The sequence below is a fragment of the Chenopodium album genome, chromosome 10 (genome assembly GCF_948465745.1).
Source record: "Chenopodium album chromosome 10, dcCheAlbu1.1, whole genome shotgun sequence".
NCBI classification, from domain to species: Eukaryota; Viridiplantae; Streptophyta; class Magnoliopsida; order Caryophyllales; family Amaranthaceae; genus Chenopodium; species Chenopodium album.
Window position 1 is genome coordinate 26,224,212 of NC_137843.1, and position 9,630 is coordinate 26,233,841.

The 9,630-nt window shown below is 34.1% G+C and overlaps 1 long non-coding RNA gene across 1 annotated transcript; it reads left to right on the forward strand.

The window, feature by feature from the left end:
• Positions 1 to 5,734: 5,734 nt before the first annotated feature.
• On the forward strand, positions 5,735 to 9,348 carry LOC145563841 (uncharacterized). Its single transcript, XR_014094630.1, has 3 exons — positions 5,735 to 6,246; positions 8,788 to 8,911; positions 9,013 to 9,348. It is a non-coding gene; the product is annotated as an uncharacterized LOC145563841 (long non-coding RNA).
• Positions 9,349 to 9,630: the final 282 nt, after the last annotated feature.

Genomic DNA, 9,630 nt, shown 5'->3' on the forward strand with positions numbered 1-9,630 from the left:
GACATAAATCGTTCACTCAATGAAGAGCGAAAAATTCAAGGAAATCAAAATCAACTTCAACAACAACAACAACAACAACAACAACAAGAGCAAGAAGTGCCTCAACCTCAAAATCGACAACATCGATTCGCTAACCTCGACATGGAGGCTTTGAGTGCCCAAATGGCGGGCATGCAAGTTCGAATGGAGGGGATGTATGATCAAGATTTTGAGGCCATCCACAACCAAATGAGAGGCATCTCCGAAATGCAACAAGGTATGTTTCTCCAAAAACAACAACAACTATACGATGCGAGTGTTAACCATGGGGAGATCACTCCCCCGGTTAACTACCCGTACTTTCCTCCTCAACTCGGTCCCGTACCTTCTTTGGGAGATGATGGGAGGGCTACCTACCTATATTGGTAAGGACCTCAAGGGTCCAACACCGCGATTCGGTCATTTCCGGATGAGCACGGCAACTATGATTACCGTATGCCCGGTGGGAGCGACTATAGGGGTAATCCTAACTACCCTTATGTCAATCCCACCAATCCGTTGCCACTTGGGTTGCCCGATTAGTTTACTCCCTTGGCCTCTTGGTAACAAGATAACTTTAGGGGCCATTATGGGTGGCCACCCGGCTACACCGGGGGACGGGATCCTTATGGTCCCTCATCCGGCTTCTCATATGATAAGGATGTCGATGATGATAATGCCGGGCCTAGTGGTAACTAGTTTCATCCCTTTTCTAATGTGATCTTTGTTTTGTATTGATGGGATATTGAGATGTATTTTTGTTTAGCTTGGGGGGACACTAGTCTTATGAAGAGTCTCGGTGGCCAATTTTGTTGTTGTTGGATATCCTTGATTTTTCATGCCTTGATTGTTTATGATTGCTTATCTTGATCTATTCTTGTTTTTGTTGAGTGTTGTTATTTCCATGATCATATCATGTTATTCTTGTTGAAATTCTTTTGATGATTGATTTTGATGATGATTGCTCTTCCATGATGGGTTGGTGATTTTTGCTCCCTTGAATCCAAATCCTTATATCCAAAACCCTTGAATCCAAATCCCTTTGATCCAAATGATTTTAGATTAGGTGTATAGTTGATTTTGTTATTTTAAGTGTATAGTTGATTTTAATATTTTGATTGGTTTGTTTTGATTTGATTTTGTAGATTAGTTTGATTTTGTAGATTAGTTTGATTTTGTTTCTTTGTCTTTTCATTTTTGATTCTGTTTTCTTATTAATTTGTTTTGAAGTTACTAACCGTTTTCTTTGTATATAGTTCCATTTTCTCTTTTTCATTCTAGCTCGGATTTAAATATTCTTGTTATGCTTGATTGGAGCTTCATGGAGGTGGTATTTTCGTTACCCCGCTTTTATTAGCTTAGCTTGGATTCTCGGTGAGGTCCTTCTTCTTTCCCTCTTTTCTTTATTTTCTTTCATTGTTTTCATAGAATAGGATTAGTTTAGGAAGAGTTGAACGGTTCGATTATGTTTTCTTTGAAACACCAAGAGTGTTTGGGGTCATTGGCGATGTTGTCGAATGACCACTTGTTTGTCGATTGGGATTTAAATGACATGCATGCATCTTATCACTTTTCTTTCTCTTTTCCTTTGTTTTCCTTTTCTTCTCTTTTCTAGTTTTCTTTTTCATTTCATTCTTTTCAAAAATGCAAAAATCCAAAAATATGATTTTGAGGCTTTCTTTTCGTTTTCTTTCGTCTTATGCTTTTGTTATGGACATAATATCATCCGAACTTTTGCTTTTGAATGAATGGTTTCCTATGTGGTATCGGTATGCACAATTTGAGAGTATCTTTGGTTGATTCTAGGATAGAGTATTCTAAGGTAGTGTCTTTAGAACTTTTGGGACCTTGAAGCCGGATTCTAATTGTTTGTGAAAAGTTGAAACTGCTCCTTTTTGGTGAATTTGAAACTAATAGTGAGTTTTTGCTACAACCATGTGATGTCTCATTCCTTTCAAGCCTTCTACATATTTTGCATGAGCGGCACATGGATCCTTGACTATTGTATGCTTCATCCAAAATTTGACTCTTGTGTCCCGAGATCGCGACTGAGCCATTTAGGAAGGACAAAGGCATCTTTTCGGGGTGGTGATTTTCTTTTTCTAGGATAGTTTTCTATTTCATTATTTTGGGTTTTCATTTGCCTACTTGCTAACCATTTGAGCCATAAACTTTCTTTCAAGCCAAATCTTTAGATTTTGAGCCTTTTATTTCATTCTTGTATTCATTATTGGTTTTTGTGAAGCAATTGATCATTTTGGCGGAGAATATGGTGGATGAGTTGTATATTGGTTCTTATAATGAATGCAAGTTTGTATTGTAAATATCTTGTGAATAAATGGCAAATGCCAAGTTGAAAAAGTTGTCCATAGTTAAAGGAGGCGAGGACAATGAAATAAAGTGTAAAAATGAAAAAATGAGAAAGAGCAAAGTAAATTCAAAAAGCTTTGGCAAAATTGAAAAAATGTGAAAAATGAAAAGTTCAAAAATATTTTGACGTAAATGTTTCTCCCTATTTTAAGCATTGAGGACAATGCTTCAGTTTAGCTTAGGGGGAAGCATTCTTACGTTTTTTGTATACAAGTTTGTGATTTTGGCTTTGAATAAGCTTGGGGGTGTTGGTGTTTTCCTTTTGGTGATTCCTTGATTATGGTGTTGAGGATTGATCACCCTTTACTTCACAATTTAGGTAATCCACCAAATTTCAAATTTTAGCCTACATTCACCCTTTTCGCCCTTTACATTACAACCCTTCTCAAGACCTTTTGACCTTTGTGGTTGAGTCACAAGTCGGTGGAGGGAGATGTGAGTCAAGCCTATAGAGCGGTGTGCATTAGTCAAGATGTCGAGTAGCCTTAAATCTCTTTTTCTTTCGAGTTCCTTCAAGGAATCATTGAGATGCTCGCTAGAGGTGGATTTGAAGCTAATTGGGAGATTTTGGTAAAATGTTTTGAGATGAAGGTAAATTATGTTTCATAGTTCTCTATGCTTAGCATATCCTATGTTTCAATCAACCTTAGATATCTTGGAACGTGCATACCCTTATTGTATAGAAAGTTGTTTATTCACTTGCATTTGTTCATATGTAAAAGTCCATTTCATTAGCTACTTGTTTGAATTTTTTATTTTACTTTCTTTTATTAATTTGCCTCAATTTTTACCAAGAGTTATGGGTCAAAGTCTTTGGATACCCTTACAAGACCTTACTCGTCCTCATTGGCGACATTGGGGTTTAAGGGCTTGTTGTAGCTATAAACAACCTTGATTCCTACGAAAGTGAGTTTTAGCGTACATTCTTATCTCTTTCTTTCCTTTTTCTTGTTTGAATAAGTCTTTCATCCTATTTCTACTTGCTTTGTTTTGCTCGAGGATGAGCAAAAGTCTAGCTTGGGGGAGTTTGATGAGTGTCATTTATGGCACTCATTTAGCTTCTTTTAGGATGATTTTTCATTGCTTTTACATTTCTTTTATCTCCTTTTTGTTAGTTTTACTTATATTTCCTCTAGTTTGTGTTTTCCTTAGTTGTTTCCTTATTTTCTTGCTTTTCTTAGTTTATTTTGAATTTTCTCCTTTACTTGTTGGTTTTCTTTGATTTTAGGAGAATGGTGATGTTCGAGAAGTTCATTGGAGTTCTCTCGGGGCATATAAAGCCAAGGATGCAATCTGGTTCCTCCTCTTGAAGCTCAAAAGCAAAGGCGTGCACAAGCCAAGTCTTCAAGGCCGCGCCATCATGCCTCGTGGACATTAAGACGGTGTTGAACCCACCGTAAAGGCCTTTAGTGACTGCCTCCCCAACATGTATCATGTGGAACGCACGAGAGCATCATCGAGCGCAAGAAGCCAAGTTCCCCTGCTCCCAAGCACGGCCGCGCGCGAGGAAAGAACGGCCGCGCAGCTTCTTCCCCCCTGTTTCGTACCCATTTTGTTGCAGTTGCGTTTAGGGATGAGAGGTCGCGCCTTTTGAGGTTCTTTTTGGATGTCTAACTAACTTCTCCTTAGTTAGTTTTAATATATATAGAATTCCTTCATTTTTAGAGAGAGAATGAATAGAGAATAACTTAGAATTAGAATTTTAGAGAGAGTGACTCTTGATTTTGAAGACTTTGTTCTTAGATTTTAGAGAGAGAAACTTGGTGTTTGATGATTGTTACATTGTGATCTTCATTCCTCTTTGATATTGATCAAAGTTTTGTATGAATTCTTTCTTTTTCAATGCAATTTTATGTTTGATTTTGATATATTGTTGAATTTCTATTGTTTTGCTTGATTTGATTGTTGATATTTGAATTACAATGTTTATGATAAAATCGATGATTACTTTTGTTATGCTTTTCAATTTTACCATGAGTAGTGAGTAGTTCCTTTGTTAGGGATGTGGTGAAGCATGTATTAGTTATAATCTATAGCTAATTTGGGGTTTTTGGTTGATTTGATGATGTGATTTAATTGGTTGATGAAATTTGTGCATGTGTTCGATTTGAAGAGGAGTAGCTAACCTTGATGATCATGCTAGATTGCATAATAGTTTTCAATGACACGAACAATTGATTTGGAAGCTATTATTATCGCACTACAACAAATTACCACTTGTGCTACGAATTATGCCACGGGAATTCTAAATTCGTGGCATAATTTCATTTAGCCATGGGTAAAATGAACTATGATACAAACCTAAATAAGAAGAATTATTTATGCCACGGGTTTTTATTTTCCAATGGCAAATATCACACTTGTGCCACGAATTGCGCTTTTCCGTGGAAAACTTTACATTTGTGCCACGAGTCGCTCTTTTCCCATGCAAACTTAACATTTGTTTCACGAGTAGTGTTTTTTATTTTTTGGTGGTAAAGTTATAGTACTGTCATCACAAGTAATTTTTCTCGTTACAAGCATATACTCATGCCACTATTTTTTGCTACATTATAAAATTTTTGTAGCTAGATATACTCATGCAAGGGAAAAGGAGGATATCATAACTTACAATAAACTTTACTAGGAATATATATTTACTTGACGATTAAATTAGATTCCATGAATTGGCCCATATTACTTTGTTTTTCTTTACTTTTAAACCTGAAGATATTTAAAATACCATAGGCACTAATTCGTACATAGTAGAATATTAAACATAATACAAATTTAAGTTAGTTGTTTATTTTTCTAGTTCTAAATACGCTTAAATTTTCCTTATATATATGATTGCTTTTTTTTTTTCCTGTGCAATAACGGCAACAAGTATTCACACCAAATAAATGCACTGGTTTTACAAAAGCTTAGATCCCTATATATAATTAAAATAAAATAATTAAAACCTATGATATACGAGGTTCAATAATTTTTTTTTTTAAACTTTGCCTTTATGTATGATCTATTTCTAATACACAATTAAATTTTTCTGTGTAGATCGATATGCTTAACATTTTTTTTTTGTAGTTGTTTTTTTTCGATATGCTTAACTTGTGTATTCACATACATTCTAATTCAATATAAATTGGTACGTTCGTATATTAACACGGGTACATTAACAACTAATTACTACAAATTCTAATTCAAACTTTTTTTTTTTAATTAAAATCCATAAAATATAATCAAATAATTTAATATTTGTTAAGTACTTTGTCAAAAAAAAAAAAAAAAATTGTTAATTAAAGTTTTTTTTGTTCAAAACAAAAACTAAAAAGAAAAAATATTGAAGCAAATCTCAACGTTCTTTCGTTTAAAAAAAAACGCCACTTTCTGTATTTTCTCCTCTTTCTCTTCCAGTTTCCATTGAAGGGCACTTAACGCTCTCCATTGATGTGAAATTTATCCTCCATTGAGTTGAAAATTTTCTCCGCCTAAAATTCTAATTGAACTCGTAAATCCTCCAATTTCTCAATCAATTAGATTTATAAATCAACTAAAACTCAAAACCCCCAATTATCACCCAAAATCCTTAGAATTTCTCCATCTTCTTTCATTATCATGGAGGAATCAGAGAAGAGAAGAGAGCGACTAAGAGTAATGCGATTAGGAGCAACAACTGATTTCGTTTCATCATCTTTCCCCAACAAAACCTAAATTCAATTTTACCTGTGCCACTGCTCAATAACGAATATTTCGACGCTGCCACAGCTGCTTCTTCTCCGCCGCCGCGATTTGAATATCACATCGATCCTATGGCCGCTTACTCTACTGATAAACAGCGGTCTTTCTCCCCTATACCTCAAGTTTCACCCTCTTCTCAAGGTAAACTTTTTTTCGTATTTTTTGATTAATTTTTCAAAATGGGTTTTGGGTGTTGATAAATTGGGAATTAGGGATGTTGGAAAATTTATAAATTATATTTGATTTAGTATAATTTCTGTGTTTTATATCAAATTGGTGTAAATTTGTTTACAAGTTTGCTATTCTTTTAATGTTACTTAAATTTTGATGTTATTGATGAAAATTGGAATTTGGGTGGGTATGAATTATGAGCTTAAAGTTTAGCTTACTAGTTATTATTATCGGGTTGTTACTTTTTTTTATTGATGTTTTCTACTTGCAAAAAGAAGGGATAAAATTTCTATTGCTAAATCACAGTAATGGTTTAAGTTATTTGGTTTATCATCTGTTGCAGCTCGTATTTATTCGATTGTTTTTTCGCATTCTTGTTGAATTAGGGTCCTCCTGTAATACTGATGCATTGTGAATATGGAATTCAAAGGTTGAATTTTTTTTAATTTGTCTAGTGTCATATACTCATAGTCATAGGCTTGAATTGCTATGAGGTTGACTTGTTTATTTAGAATTTGTGATGGTTTGTATACACTTTTTACGAATGTTTCCTTCAAAGTTGCAAATCTTGCAATCAAAGTGATTGTTTTCTGCTTTTTTGGTTTGAGATAGTAAAATTTATTGGTATGTAGGGGGTAAAAAACGTTTATCAGGTAAGCTTATCATGGGGTACTTTGTTGTATAAGAAGAAAGGGTGTTCTTTCTGGAAAGGTTGTACAATGGAAAGCGATATCCTTATGAAGTATATAGTTAGTTTCTTTTGCATTCATCATGCATTAATCCCATTAATTAATTGTTGACTTTACTAGTAAATGGATGAACTTGGATATGTTGAGACATTTAATCCTGTCAAATAATTGTTTTGCTCCATGCTCTTAAGCTATCAAGCTAACTGTTTAGTTAAATTGTTGAATTCTGCATGAAAACGATTTATTGTTATTTACACGGAATTATTAGGGCCATGGAATCCTCAAATTCCCCATTCTGGTGCTCCTCAACTCCAACGTAATGTTGCACCGTATCAGGGTAACTTACTGTCCTCTTGTCAGATAGAGACCTGTGCTAACAATTCATTAAATCCATGATTGATATTAATGCTAATTGCTCTTTTAGCACCAACTACTTGATTAATAGTGCCTTTGCACTCAATTCTGTTAATAAGGATTATATCTAATATTAAGTTATTGAGACCATTAAAGAACTCTAATATAAAGAAAAAGATTATTGAGCCTAGCCTTGATATTAAGCCTCATCTATCTGTCACAATCCCTTGTAAAGTTTGTACCTCTCTTTAAATTTGCATTACCTTTGTAATGTTGTATAATTATGATGTTAAGATATTAAGATTTGCGTGGAGTATTATAGAGTAACAAAATTGCATCTTGGTTTCAGATTTCTTTATTATATTTATGTTTTTCAATTTGTTAATAAAAAGTAGGATAAACAAGATTGGCCACTATAGTTAGAAGTTTTCCAGTGAGTTCACCTTCTTTGCTAATCTATTGTTTCTTTTACTCTGAATATAAAGATGCAGGACATTTATTGAATTATATGCATGTTTACTCGTACATATAATTATTATTTTTCATTCAATTTAAGTTCACGAATTCACTATAGGCAATTCACTTCCCATTAAGATTGTAAAGGACATTAAGAGATTGTAAAGAACACAATAGCTTTGCATAATTAACTCTATTGTAAACTTGTAAAGTATGTTACTACAATCAAGTATATACAAAATTTTCATATGATATAGCTATATATTGTGTATCTGTACATGTTGACCTACTACACTTTTCTGGGTTTAGTCATGATGAATGATATTACATCTTTACAGGTTGACAGATAAAAGAACTGGCATTGTTCCAACACAGTTTGTTTCATTTGATACTTCTTGTTATGACGTATTACAACTTAATTTTTATGCTACAATCTGAATAACTGTCATTGCAGTATTGCATGCATCTCCCGTATAAATAAATTCTAAGGACCCTAAATGAGATTAAGAAACTATGAAAGTTACAGGACTACTTGCTTTATAAATTTTTTCTCCTGTGTTCCAGTGTGGTAATGTTGTTTTACTTTGTTGTCTTATATATTGTAGCTTTATGATTATGCCCCAATGTCTTATAGATTGTCATTTGAGCTTTGTTAGTGCTGAGTATATTTTGCAGATACATATATATAACTTAGTCTGTATATATTATTGTTAATGTTGACGAACATTTGCTACAAAATAAGGGAGATTTTTTGTCCTGTGATTAGTAGAGTTTAGTTTCACTTTGAGTCTTGGAATGTAATCTAATTCTTTTTCATTTTTCCCTTTCCTCCTGCTGGCTACTATTTTGCCTTTCCACCTCCCTTGCCTGCTGCTCTAGTATCTCCCCCACCCCCCTACTAGCTGCTACTGCCTTTGCCCCTTCGCTGCTTGCTACCCTGCAGTCTTCCCCTATTGCTGCTGCTTGAGTCATACTTATAATAGTGATTTTATTTCTTCTCACTTTATTACAGAACAATTATTCCGAATGCATGACATTGTCACTGCTAATGCAGCCAGACTGGCCACTGCAGCTATTGTTGCTGATGTAGTCTATGTTGATGCTGCATCTTTTGCTGTCGGCCTCTTGCTATAAAGGTTGTTGTCTTAGTTATAATTTCCTTGCATGGTTGTTGGTTGCTTTAAGAGCTACAATTGTTATTCGGATGGGCTAACGCTTTTTTGGTTTGATGTTATAGGACTTTATAGACATATCAAAAGGGCTCAATGTCATCCAGCAGCATATCATGTTTCACTAAAATGCTCACATATGAGATCCCCGAGAATGGTTTGACACTCTGCACAGCAGCAACAAATTGATGCGTTCTTGCTTTATCAATTTCAGCACAACAGATTATGAGGTTTAAATAAAGTAAAGGACACGAACATAATTATAGATTGTAATAATCTAGTTTTTAGTGTATTATAAACAGAGATTATTTAAAATTTGTAACTTTTGTGTATATGTATGTGTTTCTGCACTAACTTTAATTAATACAAATTCAATATTTTTTTCAGCCTTATTGGCCACAGTAATATTTATGGCAACATTGTTCATTAGCCATGATAAAATTTGAAAAAAGAATCTTATTAGGTACAATAACATTTGTGGCAACAAAGTTTATTAGCCACAGTCGAATTTGTGGCAAATAATTTGTTAGCCACATTGGTGTTTGTGGCAAGAGAATTTCTTTGCCACGGGAATACTCGTGGCATAAATTTCAAAATTTGCCACGACATTCATTTTCCCGTGGCAAATTTCTAGCCACGGCCTCTTGTGCTATGGGTATAAATTTTAAAATTCCCGTGGCCTAAAT